General features: G+C 45.5%; 1 protein-coding gene across 1 annotated transcript in view; it reads right to left on the reverse strand.

The window, feature by feature from the left end:
• Positions 1 to 23,356, reverse strand: part of Xylt1 (xylosyltransferase 1) — a 296,492-nt gene that overhangs the window by 182,033 nt on the left and 91,103 nt on the right. The window lies entirely within an intron of this gene.

Below are 23,356 nucleotides of genomic sequence, written 5' to 3' on the forward strand. Positions count from 1 at the left end.
AGAGGGAGGGGGAGGGGAGGGGGCGTGGGGAGTGGGGGGAGGAGAGGGAAAAGGGAGGCGGGGAGGAGGCAGAAATTTTTTAATTAAAAAAAAAGAAAGAAATATCTTTATGGTTTGTTTGAACATCAAATGGCCAATATTTAATCCTGTGTGATAAGAATCTCTTGGTTTTGACCAATATCATTATGAACAGAAGTTCAAAATTTTCCACATGAATAATTTTAGAGTGACTATGTCAAAACATGCATCCATGGAAAAGGCTGGGGAAATATATAGCAAACTGGAATGGTCACATATTGTCTTCCTTGGTCACCTCCCAACTTTCCAATCACGAGAATGTACTGTTTTATGAGCAGAAAATGTTCCATTCAGGTGTTTCATTTGGGTAAGTCACTTTTGAGGCCCCTAGCTCATGTTTATACCACAAATATGGCAAATTCCATCAGTAAGACCACTCTCAAATATTGTAGATAAAAGTAGTTAATTTGTTTGTGGACATCTGTCTTAGAGGGACAAAGGTGAAGGCAAGCTTAAATTTATAGTTATTAACACTGAATTCAGGTGTCATCAAGAATTAGAAGTAATCAGTTATGTCTCAAGCAGGAAGCCTCCCTGTGACCAGGACAGATCTAAACAACCCTTCCTTGTCATCTGAATCTGCCAACCTTTTCATGTTTGTCTTTTTATTTTCTTTTTCTTTTGTTTTGTTTTACTAGAGACAAGATCTTCCTATAGAGCCCAGTATTGCTCAGAACTCACTGTAGCCCAGGCTAGTCTTGAACTCATCAAGCCTCTTTCTCTGCCTCCCAAGTGATAAAGTTGTAGGTGCCACTGAGGATTACCTTCATTACAGGATTTTCTTTCATTTTATAAATGAGAGAACACGGCCAAGGTCTCAGGATGAAGGAGCCATGAAGGTAACAGCGGAGAGGGATTGCGCTTTCGGCTTATCTCCCAGCTGTGAAAAATGAAAACACTGTGGATCTCTGTGGGACAACACAGGACCGGAGTCAGCAACACTGCTATGTGTGGAGCCACACTTTCTGTAAAAGGGTAGATCTCATTTTAAGTGTTTTACAGCCAAAATAAAGCAGGAGAAACAGCAGCGAATACCAGGAGGTGACAGATATTACTCTCACTGTGGTGACATTGCAAAGGTTTGTGAAGGCTTTCAAACCTTCAGATTGCATCCATTAAACACACGCAGCTTTTGTATGTCCATTTTACTCTGATAAAGCAGGAAGCAAGCAAACATGGCAGATATGTTGATGCACACTGGTAATCCCTGCACTCAGGAGGTTGGGGCAAAAGGATTGTCATGAGTTCAGGGACTACCTGAGCTACATAGTGAGTTCTAGGCTGTGCTGTGCTACAAATAACTGAAAATCAAAGAATAAAATACAACCACCAAAGGGCTGGGGGAGAAAGAAAAGAAAACTAATCCCTGAAACCTAGTTTTTATAGGGTTAACACGTTCTGGTACGCATGTTTACTGCCAAGACGCATTAATACACTTGATGGGTAACAGTCATTAGAAAGTATATAAGCAATCGGGTTGTGCTAGACACCTTTAACACATTCACTTTTTATTTGTGCACCAAATATTTTCATTAAAAAAACCCCAATGTTTAAGAGACAAGAGTACACTTTTAACAAGAATTATTCAAAGTAGATGAAACATCTGTGCACAAATACAGTTCGTTAACTATATACAGCTAGACCAATTTGAAGGGAACAATTGCCTTTTCATACCTGATTATGATCAGATTCTATTTTAACACAAATCTCTGACTATAAAATTGCACTTGGATTTCACAAGCAAGTTTCTCTCTCTCTCTCTCTCTCTCTCTCTCTCTCTCTCTCTCTCTCTCTCTCTCCCTCCCTCCCTCCCTCCCTCCCTCCCTCCCTCCCTCTCTCTCTCTCTCTCTCTCTCTCTTTTTCTCAAGTCTTAAATTCCATCCTGGCGAGCCAGAGGATTCCATTAAGCTGCTCACATCTGAGATCTAGATCAAGGCAGCTGGCTGCCAGCTCTGGCTCTGGCCACGTACACCCAGGGCTGAGGTCAGAGGCTGGCAACCTGGGAGGCTTTTGCTGCACTCAGAATCTGCTAGACAGACTTGCTTTTCCCTCGGATATCAGTAATCTGAGCTTGGAGGCAACAGGGTGGTGGTGCTGGCAAGATTGTGAAGTTTACATAGGGCAGCTGGCAGAACAAGAGACAGGTTGTTCTGCTAGAGCCCGGGTCCTCTGTATGGTGCTGAGGAACAGGGTTCTCTTTGGGGTGGAGAATCAGGGCTGCGGGTCCACACCATCATCAGTACCATTGAAAAGATCTCAAGATAACAAAGGCAAGAAACGGAAGAAGGGAAAATAGGTCACAAAGCAGACAGGAGGATGAGAATGGACTCTGGGTTCATAGATCAGGGAGTCACAACAGTATGATGCCATGAGGGATCATGGGTGATCCTAAAGAATACAACCCCATGCTTAAGAAGGAAGACTGAGGACGTTTTAACCAAGGAAGGAGCTGGGGAAATGGCTGAATGGGTAAGGTGTTTCCTGGCAAGTGTGAGGACCTGAGTTCAATCCCCAGTAACCAGGTAAAAAGTTCCCAGCACTGGGGAGATAGAGACAGGAAGACTCCTGGAGATCACCAGCCAATCAACCAGGCTTACTCTGGGACTTCAAAGCCAGTGAGAGGATGATGTTCCTGAGGATGATGCCTGGGGTTGTCCTATGGCCTCCACGTGTGAGTATATGAACACACACACAGACAGACACACACACACATAGACACACACACACATACACACACACAGGAAAAAATAAAGGGGGGCATTGAAAACTATGATATAATTTACCACGACTCCTTAGGCGTAGGGCTTAACTCTCAAGAAAATCAGGCTTCCAGAGCCTGCAGATAGCTGACATGTACAAGTGTATGCTCACATATCAGCCCTCAGTCCACCTGCTTCTAAGCTTCCTTCTTACACCATTACCCGAGAGTCTAACACAGAGGCTTGCAAAGGCTTTCTAAGTATCAGAGACTCAAAGTTCTCAGCTTCACGGGCCAGGAGATCCCTGTCTGTGCAGTTCAGCTCTGCACTAGCAGCTCCTAGCCCAAAGCAGTACATAATGAATGAGTGTGGCTGTCTTCCAGCAGAACTACCCTGCCCCAGCCTGCGCTGTCTTTCTCCTCTGGGACAGCTGGCTGGTTTTGGCTCCTGTTCATACTCCACCAAACCATAGCCTAGAACAAAGAACACGGTTTCCTGACAGGCTCCACTCTAGATTCAAATCATAAATCAGCTGCTCTGGCGCTTGTCTCCTTTATTTTATTGTATAGCAAATATAATATCCACTTTAGAGCAAGCAAGTTGGCAAAATGGCTTGTGCTGCAAACCAGGTGACCTGAGTTTGATTCTCAGAACCCAGAGCAGCAAGAGAAACTACTCTACAGAGTTCTGCTCTAGCCTTGACATTGTTTTCTTAAGACACAGCCCCCATCCACATACATATACACAATAACAACATAGAATAACAAAAATACATTTTACAAAAGATTCCTCGCCATTCACTTTATAACTTTTAGCACAGGGACCTGCAAGTGTCATACCTCCAGGGAAAGCAATTAATCATACAGAGTATCCTCATTTCTGAAATGGCATTGGAAACAATAGCTTCCAGAAGGTTCTAACATATAAGCAATGTTAAAATTATAATGTTAATTCTTTCCTTACACCAATATGTGTGCCATCACTGCGTTGAATGAGCAGATGATGTGGTGGGAGGATTCAATGACACTAGCAGCTTCAGCCCCCCCCCCCCTCTCTCTCTCACACACACACACACACACACACACACACACACACACTGCGCATACCTGCACATCTGTTGACTCCATCTGTGTGGAAACCACCCCTGACAAGGCAAGTGCTCATCAAAGAACTGTTTGTCCACTGACGAAGATGAAAACACTCTCCCAAAGAACCAGCTCTCTACAAGAGCTGAGCAGTGGGCTGGGCTCCCCAGCACTCTGTACTCCACTCTCTATTCATTTGTCTCCTAGTAGGAGCAAGGAAGCCTCTTGAACTAGCTCAGGGATTATGAAGTGCTATTAACTGTTTGCCAGATTCCAGTCACCTCAGAGAAACAAGACTGCAGTTGGGCCTCAGGATGAGTGGGCTGGGGTACTTAGGGTTTGGTTTCCATGGAGAACGGGTCCTCCATGGTGGGATGAGTAAGGGGCAGCAGGTTGTCTGAAGAGCTGGGCGGATGTCTTGTTTGCACTGGGTTGGGGGATCAGAAGAACACATCTCATGGGCAGCTCCTCTTGGACAGTTTGGACAAGATTATGAGCAAAGAAGGTCAGTGTATTTGGGAGCCGTCAGACACTCGGCCACCCTGTATGAAGGCACTGTTTACACTCAGCCATGCCCTAGTCAGTCCCTTGGTCAGTGCCAGCCCCTCTGTGTGTCTCATCAGCGAGCCACATCTTTAGCCAAGATGGCAACAGCCCAAGCCTGGGGGAGGGAGTGTGATGGCTCCAGAGGCAATAAGCAAAATACTCTCAGAGTTGCAGTGTGTGGGTCAGGTCTCAGTGTCACCAGCCTGAGGTACTATTCTTGGTCATGGTGTCAGAAGAAGGGTGGAGGCAGGCAACGTCCTCTTAGAACAACATTAAATGAACACTCATGTTCCCTGGCTCCAGAACAGATGAGCCAATGTCTGCCTCCAGCCATGCAAACTGGGTCCAAATGGAGTCAGTGGAGATCGGCTGAGGACAGCCAGATGTAGGCTTTGGCTTTAGAGCTTTGGTCTCCTTGGCTGACACATCTGTTTCCCAGCCGCAGCTGATTTTGATTTGGTTGTGGTTGTGCTTTTACTTTTGGAAGGAGTAGAGGTTAAAGCTGCCCTCTGAGGATAAAGAAAGATCTCTCTATGTGTGCACATAAGTGTTCATGTATGTATGTACCTGTGTGTACATGTTTATGTGTACGTATGTATAAATATATGCCTCTGTGTGTGTGCAAGTGTGTGTGTGTGTCTGTGCGTGTGTGTGTATCTAGAGCCACTGATACATATATACATTATCCCACATGGTAGGGATTACAGTTTTATTGACAGGTATATCTAAGCTCCAAGAGGCCAGCTGTTAAAGCACAATGTAGTAGGAGACTACTCTTTCATTTCCCGACTGCCCAGACCCGAATAATCACACAGCAACTGTATTAATTACATCACTGCTTGTCCAATAGCTTAGGCATAGTCCTGGCTAACTCTTATATCTTAAATTAACCCATTTCTATTAATCTGTGTATCACCATGAGGCTGTGGCCTACTGGAAAGGTTCCTTCAGCAGCTACATGGCGTCTCCTTAACTCTGCCTACTTTCTATATCTATGTTCGAATTTCCTGCTAAGCCACTGGCAAAACAGTTTTATACATTAACCACTGGTACCTCCAGAAAGAGAAGGTTAACCTGGCAAGTTACTTCAGAGACCCCATCACAAAGGCCCACCCCACAGGGCAAATAAGCTTGACTCAAGAAGCAACAGAGGCTGGGGAGGCTGGAATTTAAGTACTTAAGTTCATTTCAGATCAGCCAGACATGTGTGCCCAGAACTTACGCCCTAGACAGTCATGTGCCTGCTGGAAAGTACTCTGAATTCTTTAGTTCCCTGTTCCCACACAGACCCTAGCAGAAGCCATAGAGAGAGCACAAGTGAACAGCATTGAGAGCTAAGCATGAGAGGAGGCATTGCACACCATGGACACAAGTCAGATCAGCTAAACTCAACTAACCAGAACTACCCACAGAGAGAGTCCTTCATGTGTTCCCTCAGAAGACTCTAAGACAAAGAGTTAAGAAAAACAGCAATTTACAAAAAGAAAAAAAATCTCCTGGTTGTCTCTCAGTTCAAGTCCAGAGCCCGTCTGCTCTCCCTCACCATCCTGAGAGCCACATGTGTGGGCGACCTCAAATGTCCTAGCAGCCACAACATAAAAACAGAAGTTGACAGCAATGGGAGAAACTGCCTCAATTAAGCAATTTTATTTAACCCGCATTTTCAAAATATTATAATGTGTACAATTAATAGGAAAAAAGTTTGAGATCTAAAGCATATTAAGTAGTGAGACATTTTGAATTTTCTTTGCTGTGTGTGTGTTTATACACACAAGTTCATATGTGTGTGTATACAAGTTCATGTGTATGTGTGTGTATGTGTATATGTATATATATATACACACAAGTTCATGTGTGTGTGTGTGTATACAAGTTCATGCGTATGTGCACATGTGTGTCTATATATCTCTGTGTATGTACATGGAGCCAGAGACCAATATCAGATGGCTTCCTCAATGGCTCTCCGTCTTACCTAGCTTCGAGTATTCTCTTACAGCATGAGCCAGGCTGGCATAAGAACGTGGTCATCAGTTAACAGGTCCTTTGTGAAGCATCATCTCGCACAGGTGCACCTTGATGGATGGGCTCAGCCAGGGCTACAGTGGGCTCAGGACAACAGTAGTGATTCCCAAGGCATCACTCAGTAGGAAGGCGGCTGCAGGGGGAGCTGCACTGTGACTTTCATCTCAACCTATCTGTCTCTGACTGTAATAGGCCATACCATCCCCATCCTCCATTTGAGTGATCTCACATGATAGAGCCAAGAGAGGAGTGGGATTGAGAGACTTCTCCAAACAGGTCTTCTTTTGTACTAACCTACTGATGACACCTACAAAGACCTTCCTTGAGAGGTGCATGCTGTCTAGCAAGAGTGGGGAAAAAAACCTATCTGCTGGCTGCTTGGAATAAAACTATCTGATATATGGGGCAGACATTATTAAGCCTACTTTGGTAGTAAGAAAACTGACTCAGAAAAAGAAAGAAATTTCTTTCTTGATACATTAAGGATTCTAAAAGGAGGAGGCCAGCAAAAAAGAAAACTGCCTTCCCTGTGTTACATCACCCACCTTCTCCTATGCATGGCGTGAGAATTCTTTTATTTCCAAGTGTTCTCTTGTCAGCCCATTGGTATTTCTACTTTGGTGAATTTGTTTTAAAAGGAAACATTACCTGTACGTTGGAAGGAAAACTAGTCTAATTTGCCATAAATGAGATGCAACTAGGAAAATGCACACAGAGCTCTTGATGTCTTTAAAGTTTGCTCCTGCTGTGTGTAAACTTGTCTGGGAGTCACCGGCTTCCACCCAACACTCCGGGAAAAGCTGCAGAGGAGAAGTGGAGTCTTGAGCTTTACCTGGCTGGAGGAGAAGCAGGGAGCCAAAACAAAAAGGAGCATCCAGGATGGGGTGCATGGCTTGTGGAATGAAATGGAGGTGAGTGGATGGAGAACATAGCTTAAACTGAAGTGGGGAGGGAGGCTATCTACGTAACTCTTTGCCAGAGACATTGAGTTTGGTGCTGGGACTTATCTTGCTGGGATGTGGAGTACAATTGTTGATGGAAGAAGGTCATTGGTTAATTAATAAAGAAACTGCTTGGCCTGATAGGTTAGAATATAGGTGGGTGGAGTAAACAGAACAGAATGCTGGGAGGAAGAGGAAGTAAGGTAAGACGCCTCAGGCAGACGCTATGCTGCTCTTCTCAGGGGCAGATGCGATGAAGCTCCGGCCCAGGATGGACGTAGGCTAGAATCTTCCCGGTAAGCACACCTCGTGGTGCTACACACATTAATAGAAATGGGCCAAGCAGTGTTTATATGAATACAGTTTGTGTGTCATTATTTTGGGGCATAAGCTAGCCAGGCGGCTGGGAGCTGGGTGGCAGGAATGCAGCCCACTGCTCCTTCTACAAATTGTTTTAAAAGCAAGAACAGAAATGACAGTGTTTGAGTCACCTCCAGAAATCCAGGTGCCCAGGCACCAACAGCAATCCCAGAAGTTTCCAGCTCATTGTCTGACTCTGCTTTTTCCAGCAGGAAAAATACAACAATCAAATTTCCTGGAAAATTGTACATTATGAGTGGGTGTCCAGTGTTAAGAGGAGATTAACAGAGAGAAAAAAAGATCAGTGGCCAATGGCAATCATGCGGTACTGACACTATAGCCTCATGGCATGCTGTGTGCATGTGTGTGTGTGTGTGTGTGAGAGAGAGAGAGTTTGTATACTTACACGTGGAGGCCATCAGACAACACATGCACGCATGTATACACACACACACACACACACACACATAGCCATCTTCTGGGTTACCCTAGGATATCAGAGAGATACACAGACCTTTTAAAGGGTCAGGGCAACTCTAGCCTCTGTGGATTCCATAGTGAATGCTGACCCAGATAAGTCGAAAGTCACCCATCCCAAGGGGGCTTCTTTTAGCTCTCTGCATTATGGGCAGTGCTGCCTGGGTCTGAGACCTTGACAGTGTCGGGCCAGCTCAGGAAGCATGTACATTTGTATAGACGACAGGCCTTGCAGCTTTCCCTACAGGAAAAGTGAGTGGCAAATTTGTTAACAATCGCTTGGGGGATAAAAGGAGTCTATTCTGCATCTGTGTTATCCAGGAACAGCCATTATGGAATTTTAGAAGGTCATGTGTAATGTACTGAAGCTGGGATAAAAATTAATATTCATCCCCATAAGGGCTCACAAACGCCCCTCCCCTTACACAGAGAGAATGACAAAGCGGGATTTCCTGTGTAAAGCAGGTGAGTCAGATGGTTGTTTGTATTCGCAGCCAGGAGAACACAGTGGCCTGTGAAGACCTGTAACAGGGACTTTCTTGAACTAACAGGGAGCTATTTTGCTGGAAAGCTAAGGTGCAAGATTCTGCATTGTCAAGCCCAGAGACGCTCCATTCTTGCCTCCAGCCAACCTTGTCTTCTAGGGAGGCAGAGAGAAGCCTCCACAGGACCTCTGGTAACACATGTGAGATCATGATATCTGGGGTCAAGGTCAATCTGAGAGAAAGAGAGAGAGGGAGAGAGGGAGAGGGGGGCTCTCTCTAGATGCACATGTTCTTGACAAGCTCACGGCACATCACAAAGACTCACGTCTCCAAGGATCATCCCTTCCTCGCTCCAGACATGTATGTACACTTTTGACCTAGTTCACATGTCAGAGTTCTTACCTATCCTATCTATCCCACCTCTCTTTGAGGTAATATTGCCAAAGCTGGCCTTGAACTCACTATGTAGATGAGAACAGTTTTGAACTCTTGGTCCCCTTGTCTCCTTGCCCCAACATTTTGGGTTTCAGGCAAGTATCACTCCACATGGCTTTATGCAGAGCTGGAGATCAAACCCAGAGCTTCATGCGCGATTGGCAAACACTCTACCTGCATTCTGCTTTAGTGCCCCTGTAATATGTCCCTTCCTCTCCTTTACTCAACATCCCTTTCACCCACTGTTACAGCTCTTCTGAATGTCCCCTTTAGGTCCCTTCCACCTCCAAACCCAGTACAACCCATTCCCACACAGCGGAAGACGGATCTCAAGTTGATCTCCTAGTGAGTGATGCTCCTGTTTAGAAACTTTCAGTGGCTCTGTATTAACTACAGGAGAATTTGGGGTTTCTTGATAGGGGTCTTTAGTCCTTGGGCCTTTTCTTCCTGCATTAACCACCTCACCTGCTAATCCCTGGTCCTTGCCCTGGGCTTCTGAGCAGTCATAATCTCCTATAGTTTTCCGTTTGTGCTTACGACCACCTCTGTTGCTCGGGAACGGCTGTGTGTATATGGAAGGATCTGCTCTGATCCTGGCCTAATTCTCACTCAGCCTTTGGACGATGTTGTGAACAGCTGCTTCCCTAGAGAGCTGGCCCATGGGCATTCTGCTGGGAGTGCTAGATACTGTCACAGAACGGATAACACTCCATAGACAGAAACAACCATAGGCCCTTCCCAGAGGCTGGACTGTAGCTGAGTGACAGAGAACTTGCCTAGTCTGCTCAAAGTGGCCAGGTTACTTTCTTCACATGGTAACACCCACCTATCTACTAAAGATTCAGCTGTAAACAGCCAAGAAAACTGGAGGGCCATGAGAGAGCTTGGTGGGTAAAAGAGCTTGCCACCCAATGACATAAGAACTGAGAACCTGAGTTCAAATTTTGGGATCCACATAAAGGTGGAAGAAGAGAACCAATCTTACTTGATTGTTCTCTGACCTCCACACATGTGCTCTGGCACCCAGCCCAACACCCATAATAATAATATTTTTCAAAAATAAAAAGTGAGTGACGGAGAAAGCTCAATGCATAGGGTCCTGCACACGGTCACTCTCTGGGGGCTTCCCTGCCACATCTGCACTAGTACGTCTCCCCACTAGCCCCAGGACTGGTTCAGGAAGCCGAGGTCTCATTGAAATCTATGGAGAGAAAATGCTAATAGGGTCATTGAATTTGTACTTACCCAGGCAATTATTTTTACTAATTCTGATTAAGATGTATCATGTCCTTTGCTTATGAATGCAACTGCGATGGTATTGACAGTACCGAGACCTCGGCACTGATACAAGCTGCAGACATGTTCACGTCACACTACCTGGCAGCAGATGTCTCTGGTTACTGCTAACTCTTTGCACTCCTCTAACTGACAGCAGTTAATACATCTGCTGACAAACCTAGTTAGCGAGCATGCTAAAACACAAGCAAGCACAGGGGTGCCCGCAGACTGCTGGTTTTACATATATTCTGTAGCTGTGTTTATTGTAAATGGTTTCCTTTGTCTTACTATGTATACACTTTTCTTTTAGAATATTATTCAGAGATGGCGTGGCATAGGTTCCTGCAGATGCCAAACGGATCCTGGATAGAACAGAGGTGCCAATAACCTGCTCTAGACTACGGGCTTACTGCAGACCAAGTATGGGCTCATGCATATCTTAATCCCGGTACCTAAAGCACCAGTTGGTACATTCTACGGATTTCCAACGAGTGAATTAAGGTAGTCTGGCTGCCTATCAGAGGAAGCAGTCTATCTACATACTTACATATTTATCATCTGTTTGTCATCTATCTATCTATCTATCTATCTATCTATCTATCTATCTATCTATCTATCTATCTATCTATCGTCTGTCTGTCATCTAGCAATCCATCACTCTATCACCTAAGTATCGATGTATCACTCTGTGATCCTTCCTTCCACAGTTCTCTATTCATCCATTATTTACAATAACACCTATCCATTCACACCCACCCACCCAACCATCCATACATACATACATCCACCTACCCATCCAATCATCCATCCATCCATCCACCCACCCATCCATCCATCCACCCACCCATCCAATCATCCATCCATCCATCCATCCATTTATCCATCCATCCATCCATCCATCCATCCATCCATCCATCCACCCACCCATCCAATCATCCATCCATCCATTTATCCATCCATCCATCCATCCATCCATCCATCCATCCATCCATCCCTTCATCATTCAGCTACCTACCATCTAACATCCAATATCCACATCTCCTACTGTCCACTCGCTTACCATTCATCTCTCCATCCATTCCTTTATCATCCATTCTGTTTTCCATCCATCCATGCACTAACCATATACCCTTTGTCTCATCCAATCCACAGCTCTAACTAACTCCACCTCTATTGTCAAACTGCTGGCTCAGCTTGGCAGATCATTTGGGTACTTGGACAAGGGAAAACGAAGCTCAGTGTGGAAATAGGTGGCATTATTCTCTTATGTGGCTTTGGGCATGATTTCCCACATACCTGTGGCTTTGTTGTCTTCCAGAGCGCTAGCATAGAGTTCTGTCTCCAGCTGACATACCACAGGCTGGGCCATGAGCCCAGGCATAGCCCTGAGCCTGTGCCCAGACTGTTGACTCCCCCAAAGAATCCATTGATTTCTTGCTTTTAAAATAACACAGAGTGGTTGAGCCTCAAAGGATAGTCGCAGCTATTACTAAATCCACCCACTGTGCCGTGGTGGCCGAGTTCTGCTGAGAACCAGAGCTTGCTCTCGGTGTAACCTTGGGTGACTTACTTAGCTCTCTCCCCTCAGTTTTCCTTCTTTTTCTTTACAAGCTGGAGGGCAGCCACACTATCTCACAGGGGTTTCTGGAACCTTCTTAGAAAAGAGATTGAGTTTATTCTTGTGAAGAACTAAGCATGGTGGCCTGCACATAGTTCAGTGTTCAAGCAGTCAGAGTCATTACTTGTTTCCTTTGCTTCAAGAGGGAAGAGAATTGAAGTGGGACTTGGAATCCTGGAAGGGAAACGAGGAACCAGCAAATACCTGTTTTGGCAAATGCTTCAATCCCTTACCCCAGTATTTGTTAAGAACAGCACACATTAACAATTGCCCATGCTTTTGAAATAGGAAACAGGAAATCACTGAAGTGCTCACAGATCTGGAGGAGCCTCATGCAGGACAAGTCAGTCTCCCTTAACATCATTTATGACACGAGCTCTCTGGGCTGGGGAAATCTGGTCACTTATGCTGCGGATGTCAGAACGACTAACAGCTGTGTAGAAAACAGGAAAACGAAAAAGAGCCACCTAGATAGCTAACAACAGGAAATCAACTCACCAGCATAGGGACAGCTCATACACTCAACTGATATTTATCCAGCAGTTTCTACGTATCTGAAACCAAGCCAGGTGTTAGAAATGGGACTGGAGAAAATAGAAATCTAATAATCAGGAAGATTATCATGGGCTGATATAAAGTGAGGATAGAGAAACAGGAAGTACAAGTCATTATACTATATGGCTCATTAGATTCTATTTCATGGAAATAAGCAAATGCCTGTCACCAAACACACACACACATACACACACACACACACACACACACACACACACACACACACAGAGGTACATGCACCAAAGGACAGATGATAGCCATGAACAGCAGTTACCTGAAGAATGGAGCAAGGGTCTGTGGATTTCACTTGACTTGATAAGCCTTCATATGGTTTTATTTTGCCTTGTTTTACCAGGTGCTTGAATTGCTTCAACACACCAACCAGTGGGTTCTACTCTCAGATCACATGGACAACGCAGCACTTCTCTTGGCTTCTACTGCTAACACTGGCCCAAACCACGGTGGCGTCCCTGTGGCTCTTGCCACAGCCTCCACTCTTAACCACGACAGATCATTAACCACTACCAATTCCAGGGCTTCCCAACGAAACGTGGAAGCAAATTCATTTCGAAATTCAACAGCGCCCTGCTGAGCTGTCTCTCTCTCCAGCTTCACCACACCCAGAGAACTCTACCCCAGGACTTTGCACCAACTGCCCCCCTTCATGCAGCTGTGAGATGTGTTCATGTGCTTGCTCTCAAACGTGGCTGCATGGACTTGTCCTGTCACATAAAAGGGGGACTCTTTCCCTGACTTAGCTAACTTGTCCAGAGTCTTCTGCCTGACTTACTTTCTATAGTACTTACCCTATCGACATAACCACAATTCTCATTTACTGTCCTTCAGTGTGTGAGCTTGGGAGGTCAGGACCAGTGATAACTCCACTGCTTTGACTCCAGTCTCCGAGAACAGTGTTTGGGGCACACACAGTAGACTCTGAATTAATATGCAGTGCATGGGGAGTGTGATAATGATATAGTCATAGAGTATAGCTATGATGACTGCAGCCATGAAATCCAAATGGAGATAGGACCCACAAGTGCCCAAAGGCGAATCTGCAAAAATAGAAAATAAAAACAAACCACATTTGCAGCCAACCCAACTACCCTCAGAAAACACTCTGGGAGGAACCCCCAGAGGCTGCCAGGACCTACAGTGGCCTGTTGTCCTAAACTGATGCTCTATACACAGGCTTCTTTCACTGAACCCAGGGATTGATGCCAGTGAGGTCTGAGCACATCATAGTGTCGGGCCCCAAAGCCACAGGCTATTTCTGGCGGTGCCAGGGGGAGCCCACACCCTACTGAGACCGCCTAGCCAAACAGATCTGAAACCCCAGTCAATGTCTGCACTGTAGTCTTCAGGGATGCAGTGCTACGTTGTGTTTGGGGTTTAACATGATGCCTCATTTAGAAAAGATACCCAGACTGGGAGGTCCCACTTCCCCAAGCAAAAGCTGGAGCCCTTCGCTGTGGTATAAAGACCTGTGACCATGCCTTGTTATTTTATAAATGTAAAGAACAGTAGAAGCATTTTCCTCGGCAAATCAGTGCAGTGAGGGAGAGGCTTAGTGATGTGTTTAGAACAAGTTCATATGAGGTCATTGAGGAACAAAAACTGAACGCCTGGTCAGTGGCTTCGCCCTGCGTCACCAGCAGAGAACCAGTGGGGCCGTAGGCCATGGATTTTAGCCTTTTCACACACTCCTCGTTTTAGCAGGTAGTCCTCGGGCAGGGGTGATTTGTCCCCCAGGAACATGTGGCTACCTACGTCTGAAGACATTCTTAACTGTCAGACTGTAAGGGTGTGTCCCTGGCAGTTCCTGGGTAACTCGGGATTCTGATGAATGCCCTACAGTGCAGATGGCAGTGAAGAATGAGGCTTTCTACAGTGTCAGGGCACCACAGTTGAGCAGCCATGGATGAGTCAAGAGGGGGGAGATCAGGGCACACCTGGAGCCAAGGTGCACAATGCAGCTGCAGGCAGAAGAGCAGAAAAGCGGGGTTAAGATCAGGTCACCAGGTAGAGGAGTGTTTGCCTGTTATGGAAGAAGGCCTATGTTCTATCCTTAGTGCTGGCTAAACTCTGGAATGATGGGGCGCATCTAAAACCCCAGCATTCAGGAGGATCAGAAACTCAAGGGCTATCCCTGGCTACCTATTGAGTTCTAGTCCACTTTGAACTATATGAGACACCCCCCCCCTTGACAAAACTTAATAAATAATTAAAGTAAGTCAAATGGACCATGTTGGTCCAGCCACCACCTGAGAGTTATTGAGCTGCCATCTAATGGAGGTGAGTAGTTGTGACCTCATCCACTGTCTGGCTATGTCTGGGCACACTCAGGTGAGGTGACAGAGGGCAGCAGTGGGCACTGTGAGAGGACTGTATGCAAGGGGTATGTGGGGGCTCGTTGTGGTTCATCAATCATCACCAACTCCCCTCGATGTGGCCTAAAGACAGGCAGAACCCATATGCAGTCAGAGAAGGCCCTGAGAATCACTTTGAACAGTGTCCATGAAATGAGAAGGTGTCTCCTGGCCCGTTGCTGGTGCCTGTTGGTATTTGGGCCAGTACCTGGATACTTCCAGCAAGCATCTCAGAACTGTTTAAAGCACTTGAGGTTCTTCCAGCATCGAACAGACTCTAGGGATGCTCCTCAACCCTACCCATCTGTCATATAGACTAGCAACTCACTTCCATTCCTCCCGTTCCAGCCTCCCTGCTCACCAGCTAATGGCAAAACAAGAGCTACTATGCCTCTCAGAAAACAGAATTGGGATTGTAATTAATAAAATATTCCTTTTCAGAAAGACGGAAGCCACAGGAAGGGCTGCAATTTTAGCAGAGAAATGTCTGGGACCCTCCCAAGAGCTCTCAAAGCCACAGAGAGAGGTGGTGGCACATTTGTGAAATCAGATTTGAGTGTCAGGGCAGTTAGCACTTTCCTGAGGTGTGACAGAACAGGAAAAGAATGGTTTTCATGGTCTTCGCTTGCTAGAAGAAATGTCTGGTGTGTCTGTCTGCTTCAGACCCCAAAAAAATAATCTGAAGGCTCAGACCTTCCCCAGACCTGAGAGGCCTTAGTCTCTGCTGGAGAAAGAAACACTGGAATTATGACAGACAGAAGAATGTGAGGCGGTGACAGGGCCATTGTCCTGTGCCCCAGGCGTCACTTCTCATATGTTTGAGTCCTCAGATATTAACCTGTTTGCTGTTTGGCTCAGTCACAGGGGGAAGATTGTCACAAGATGACAGCCACTGTCCTCTCTACAAAAACGTTACACAGCCCAGACTCTTTCCCCAGATCCCTGCCTGCCCTTTCTTCTCTTCAGGCATCCTCCTTCCATACAAATACCCCTTGTTACATCAAAACACAGCCTTAGATGATGGTGACTCAGCCTGGAGAGCTCCTCTAGCAGCGGCGCTGGGTCATCAAAGGGGTAGCCTCTCGCCCAAAAGTGACACTGCTGTACCAGGGTATGGTAAGGGACCACAGGAGGAATTTACAGTGAGACTTTATAAAGAAAACTGGCAAGGAGCATGCTCCAAGGCAGGCTAGACCTGCCAGGTGGCACCACTCTGGTGCTGGAGACGAAGGAGGAAGGGCAGAGGAGCTCTGCTATGTGATGGATGTCCACAGGTGGCGGAGCTCCACAGGGGCACAGCCATGCATGGAAAATAATCACACTGCATCGCCTGCCTGCCTCCTGCCTCCCACTCCTGCCTCTCTTAGCCAGGCCAGTGGCAGTCTTTATTGACAACAAGCACCAAGGTCAGCCTCTCGGGGGACGGGAGGGAGGTGGACCAGTAGGTCTAATGAAGATGAGGAGGGGCTACCCATCTGACTTCGTCTCTCTGCTGGCCAACACGGAGACAGTCAAGGACACGGGAAGATGCCAGAGTGTAGCTGCCAACCGTCTCCCAGTGCCCACCCTCTGGTGTTAGGACTTGTGGTTCTCACCTGACTGTCCCCGTCAGCCAGAGGGCCTCTGGGTAAGTCTGAATTGAGCTGTACTGCTGGCTTGCAGAGTGACCAGGAGAGTTGTTCAGTCACTCCGGGCCACAGTTTTCTCACTCAAAGTGGGAGCTATGGTAAGATTGACTGGGAGAGAGGCTGACGGCTGACTTGAGGCTGCTCTGCCACTCAAGAGTTCTCATAGGCTGGACTCAGTGTCTATCCCCACAAAGGACTGCGGGCATGATTAGAAAAGGCTACACGTGCACAGTGCTTAGCAAAGTCCTAGGCATGTAAAACCTGCAATGACTATCAACAGTAAGCGACCTCAATCTCTGGCCCACCTAGGAATGTTTATATCTCTATACACCTGACTGTTGATTTATATGAAAGGCATTTTCATGGGCGAATTATCCTAGCAACCAGAACCTACAAACCTAGCTTTAACGTTCTAGCACTGGAACGCTCTCTTAAGCTCCCAAATTTGTACAGCTCTACTTAAAAGCCCCATAGAGCTGACAGCCCAAGCCTCACAGACCTTGGTACATGATAGACTTATGCCAGACGTCAGTGGGGCCTCCTGATGCTGTGAGTCAGGGCAAACACAGCAATATCTCTTGTCCATAAGCTGGCAGTTGCCAAGATTTCTGCCTCAGTGCTCAAGGTCCATGAGGCTCTTTGAGTGCAGACACTGTCTGCTGGAAGAAGATCTCTACTCTTCCTACTAGATATCTACACCAGTCTACACTTATATATACTTGATTTACTCTATTTCCATAAGCACATACGATCTATACCTAATGCACAGCCATATCTCTATCTCCTCTACTTCAGACCAGTCAGTACCTACACCATCTGTATCCCTACCATACGGAAACCATACTACACTAACTACTACCTCTACAAAATCTGCATCTTTACTTTGCTGCGGTATCTTAGCAACATGGCAGTGAGGACAATAGGGCTTCATCTGTCACTTGGCTGTGGTTCCTGTCCTATCACCGGTATAACTTTGGGCTTCAGTTGGTTCATCTGCAGAGTGGGATTAAAAGTCCTATCTGTTTCGCGGATTCTATCTCCAGACAAATTCAAGCTAAACTGCTAAATTCAAATCCTGCTTCGTTTTGGGCAAATAATGGAGACCCTTCGTACCTCAGTTTTTCATCTCTGACAGGGAAGAGACAGCAACACTTTGCACACAGGACAGTGATAAAGTGTGAGCGATGGAGTCCACGCCAAAAACTTTCTAAGTTTGAGTGGCTCTCTGAATGAGGGCTTGGTAAACACTAGCTAAAAGTATTAGGATGCTGCGTACACATAATGTACAGGTATCATTTCAAAGGAAACACATTCACTGGTTATTGTTGGCATATAAGGGCTTAGTACACGCTCACTGGAAGTACTAGCTGATAAGTATACACACAACACCTAGTCCTCATATCCACACTGTCGTATTCAATGGGGATTGTTGTTATGGTTGGTACATCTGAAATGGGCTCAACAGGCTTATATTTTGCCAGTTTGGTTTCCATCTTGTGGTGTTATGAGACTGGAATTTTCAGGAGGAGAGGCCTAGCTGACCAAAGTAGGTTCACTAAGAGCAGGCCTTTGAACTGCTGTGGGCTCTGAACTCTGTCTCTGCCTTCTGGTCTACCATGACATGAACAAGCCCTGCTATGTACAATACTCTTACTGCCTTGCTTTGGAGCATGAGGCATCTGAAACCATGAGCTTAAAGGAGCTTTTTCTCTCCAAAGCTGCTTCTGTTAGGCACTTAGGTCATCGTGACCTAAAGTGATCAATACAAATGCCATTGACAACAAGAACAATGGCTGTGTATTCTGAATTAAGCAATAAACTCAAGCCCCCAAGTCTCAGGGTTAGAGACTGAAGAAGGGTGATGTCAACTCTATTTCCTTGAATGTGCATGTGGCTGGACTTTGGAGAACTGACCAGCTATTTGTGGAATGGTGCTTCACAGCAGTCATGAGTAACAAGGACTAGAAAGCCTGGTCATGGGATCACAGATCTTCCTGGATGTAGCTTCCTGTTCTCTGTTCCAGCAATGGTACAGTCCCACCAAAGTTAATTAAAGATCTGCAAATCAGAGCCAGCAGAGACAATGACAGTAAAGCGCTCTGCTGTCCCCCAGACTGGTCTGCTCTACCCCCAAGAGGCCCTGCTCCCCCACAAGGAGGCAGAAGATAGGAAAGCAATTTGGTCTCTGCCATTCTCAACAGATGCTGGGCACCATAAGAATTAATGGGCTGGAGACTCAGGTAAGGGCCATTCAGAAGCTCCTGATTACTTCAAAAACCGCTCTCTATGGAGGAAAAGGTTAATCGAAGCCCAGAGCTGGAAGAGAGGCGAACAGACGGCAATTGCTTTAATCCCAGTGGTGGCAGGAAGGCTTCCAGAGAAAGAAGTTTATACAAAAGAGGCTGTGCTCAACCCAGAAAAAGGAACAGAGCCTAGAAACCAGGAGACCTGCTCCAGTAGTCCAAAGCCTTGACCAAGCCCTCTCTGAACCCCAGCCAAGTAGCTGAACTTTTATTATGCTTTTGTTTGATTTTTGCCATGCTAAAGATGGAGCTCAGGGCCTGACACCTGCTAGGCAAACGTGTTACCACTGAGATACATTCCCAATTGCAATTTCTTAAAAAACAAAACAAAAACAAAAACCCTGAATATGCTCTTTATTAATGAGCCATAAATCTTGTAGGAAATCATCTCTCCTGGTGAGTTTTCCTTCCACAATCATAATTATCCAAGCGAGATGTGCCCTTGGTGTGCAGTGAACACACGGTTATGAATATTAGGGGGAAGGGTTTATTGTGCTTAGAGTCAAGGTCAATGCCAATGCAGAGGGGATGAATTGTGCCATGGCTAACACCTGCGGGTTGGCTAAAGATCTTACATTCAGTGGAGTTAGCGACCTTTGAGCATAAACAATAATACCAGAAAAGCCAGCACTGCCAGGCTGAAGTATCTTTGTGAAATAAGCTGTTGAGAAGCAAACGAACACATACCATGGCTTCGCAACCTTGACACTATTGGTATTTGAAGCTGGGAAACTTTCGGAAGGAGGGGGACTGCTCCACGCAGTGTAGAATGGCTAGCCAATCCCTCTGCCTCTGAGTTATGACAGTAAGCACATCTCTAGTCATAGCCAAATGTCCTCTGATGGTCAACAGCGCCCTGGCTGAGACTACTGGTTCTATGAAGAACCTCGGGTTCATTTCCACAGCATCCATAACTTAGCTGATGGCAGCCATCCTCCAGATTCCCAACATCGGTCCCCATGGGAACACAACACACCAAGGCCTCAAGCTCCCTCCCACTGGACAGTCTTGTGACCAGAGTGACCGGATGGCTGGGAATTTAGGTCCCTTCTCTTTCCCTCTCATTTATCTTCCTTCATCCTGGCTTAATGTGGCCATTCCTTATCCATCTTGACATTACGATGACTCAAAGCACTGAAGGAGTTTGAAGCAGCTCACATGGTTTAATTGAGCCTAAGGAAAAGTGGCATTGTTGTTACAGGCACCCAGACAGAATATGAAAAAGTTTTGGAATGTGATTACTGCCATCCCTTAGCAAGCTTAACTCTTGACTGTGCCAGCTCCAATCTCCAAGTGCTCATCCTGTGGAGTGTAATTAGCCCAATACTGAAGGGCTGAGGCCAGAGGATTGAGAGTTCAAAGCCAACCTGGGTTATACAGAGAGACTCTCTCCTCTGTATCAGTAAAAACAAAAACAGAACCCTCAGCTCCCGAGAGAGACTTTGCTGAGCAAATGTCTCCTACCCACCTACTCTCTCAGAAACAAAGCGGCTTATTCCACTCTCTATGGCTACCGATACTAAGGGCATGATCACAGGCTTGCGCTTTTCTCATTTGAGTCTTGCACCCTGATGCTCCAGGTGGAAGCCTTCTGCCTCGCTTGCTGTCACAGCCTTGCTGTCACAAGGCCTGGCCTCTGCTGGCCTCAGACCTGCTTATTGGTTAACGCCAAGATGAATGGATTACACAGTATAATTTTTAAGCTTCCATTCCCTTTCACATTCTCTGGCTTTGTTTGTAATCCTCCTCCTGGCCTTAGTAACATCTTTAAAGAATGTGACTGTCACTCCCTCCCTCCATGTCCCCATTTTGCTGATCAAAGGCATTCAAGTACCTGGTTAGCTGTGAAAAGGGAACAGCTGGTGACTTCCTGCCTGATCCCCAGGCCCTGAGAGATCTCCATGTAAATGAAGTTCTGTTCCCCTCCAACTGAGCCAACCTCAGAAATACCCAGACTGACAGATCTTCACAAAAGTGCTCCTTCAGGACAGCTCCCCAGACGTCTCTGCATTTGAGCAGGAGCCATTTCCTAATCAACTGAGGGGCCCTGGGGGTAGGAGTCAGCATGTGGAGAAGGTAAAATTAAATGACAAGAGGCCATGGCAATTGGAGTAGGTTCAGAAATGATAGTCCCCCTTGAGGATCAATGAAAAAGAATCAAATAAGCATTCAGATTTATCACAACATTATTGATGTTCAGGGAGACAGTCGAGTTTTTGTTGTTCTGAAATGAATTTTTTTGATTGTGTCTGAAGCCTAAGCCGTTTACCCACAGGCCTTATGGCAGCCTATGTGACATGAAAAAAAAAATGCTCTGTGAGCATAGCAGTCTTTTTATCTGTCTATGTATCCATCCATCCAAGCATCTATTTGTCATTGTCTATCTATACAGCTATCTGTCTATATTTGTCCAGCTAAATATCTGTCCATCATAATGTCTACTTGCATATCTAAGTACAGCTGTGGATACTAGTGCAAAGCATTCCCTCGATCTAGGCATCTGTGCATATCTCTCTGTTTATCTATCTATCTATCTATTGACCATCTATCAATCATCTATCTACCTATCATCTATCAATCATCTATCTATCTATCTATCTATCTATCTATCTATCTATCTATCTACCATCTATCAATCATCTATCTATTTGTATATCTATCTTTCTGTCTATCTATCTACCATCTATCAATCATCTATCTATCTGTATATCTATCTATCTTATCTACCTATCGACCTATCTACCTACCTACCTATTTATCAATCATCTATCTACCTACCCACTATTTACCTACCTACCACCTATTATCTATCTATCTATCTATCTATCTATCTATCTATCTATCTATCATCTATCTACATACCTACATCTATCAATTATCTATCTATCTATCTATCTATCTATCTATCTATCTATCTATCTATCTATCATCTATCAATCATCTATCTACCTGTCTATCTACCTACCACCTATCATCTATCTATCTATCTATCTATCTATCTATCTATCTATCTATCTATCATCTACTGTCTGTGGTAGCTTAAATAAGAATGGAATCCATAGGCTGGTGTGACTGATGCTGTTTGCTTCTGAGTCAAGCAAGAAGTAAGCTCTCAGCTACTGCTCTAGACCATGCCTGCCTTCCTGCTGCCATGCTCTACTCCGTGATGGTTATGACCTCACTCTCTGAAACTGTAAGGCCAAATAAACTCTTTCTTCTATAACCACAGTTCTCAACCCATGACTCCCACTATCAGGTAGCTTGGGCTAGACTTGCAATGATTCTCAACCTGTGGGCTGTGACCCCTTTGGGGTTGAACAATCCTTTTACAGGGATCATATTTCAGATATCCCACATATCAGATATTTATATTACGATTCATACTAGTAGTAAAAATACAGTCATGAAATAGCAACGAAATAATTTTATGACTGGGGGTCACCACAACATGAGGAACTGTTATTAAAGGGTCACAGGACTGGGAAGGTTGAGAACCACCATTCTATAAGTTGCATTAGTCACAGTATCTATTTGCAGCATAGAATAGTAAGTAAGACACTATCTGTCTGCCTGCTATCTATCATCAGTGTGTGTGGCTGTCATCTATGTATCATCTATTCATCCATCCACCCCCATCTAAGTACATCCACAGACGGTGATTTATAAACTCCAGAACAGATGCATCTGGCTTTGTCTAAGCATTAGCAAATCTGTCTACTGATCCCAGAAATTTTATTCTCTAACCTAACAAAACAGAGGCTGCAAGAAAAGATTCTGATGTCATATGACTCTGAGCTTGACACCCATCCACTGCTATGTCCCTTTTGTGGGACCTTGGCTAAGCCATCTGACTTTTAAGACCTTTAAGTGCCTCATCTGGAAACTGAATCTCATAATAGTGTGACTGGTAATAGGAATGACAGTAATAATTCCAGGCCACTAACCAAATTTAAGGTCCTTTCATGTGTCTGTGCTGTTAGACTTTCTCATTTCTAAGTCATCTGGTTCCCAGGTACTTCTATCCAAGACTGGATTAGCAGTCATCATTGTCAGGTGGAGCTTACTTGAGACATCTACAGGAGCCATGTGGTACAGAGAGATCTGACACCAGGGACTTGGACATTCCTCATCCGTTCATGATATCAATTTGACCACTAAGCAGAGAATCCTACTGCTGCCAGCAGATACAAAGTTCCATCACACTGATGACAGAGGGCATAAGAGGACCCTCAGCAACCAGCTGATACATCTCCCCCAGTTCCACATAACTGTGTGAAGAAGGATACACCAGGCCATAGGTGAGGACTCCTACAATTATTATCAGGCCAAGTGGGGCGCAGGAAACAAGTGGGTATATTGGTGGCCTGGAATCCTGTTCAATCTGAACTGTCAGCAAAGCCATACTGCACATGTGTGATATAAGGACATGCCTCATGGTGGTACCCAGTCACACCTGAGCTCCTGGACTCTAAGACAC

The sequence above is a fragment of the Alexandromys fortis genome, unplaced genomic scaffold, assembly GCF_014885135.2.
Source record: "Alexandromys fortis isolate MF-2015 unplaced genomic scaffold, M_Fortis_MF-2015_v1.1 scaffold_45, whole genome shotgun sequence".
Classification (NCBI taxonomy): domain Eukaryota; kingdom Metazoa; phylum Chordata; class Mammalia; order Rodentia; family Cricetidae; genus Alexandromys; species Alexandromys fortis.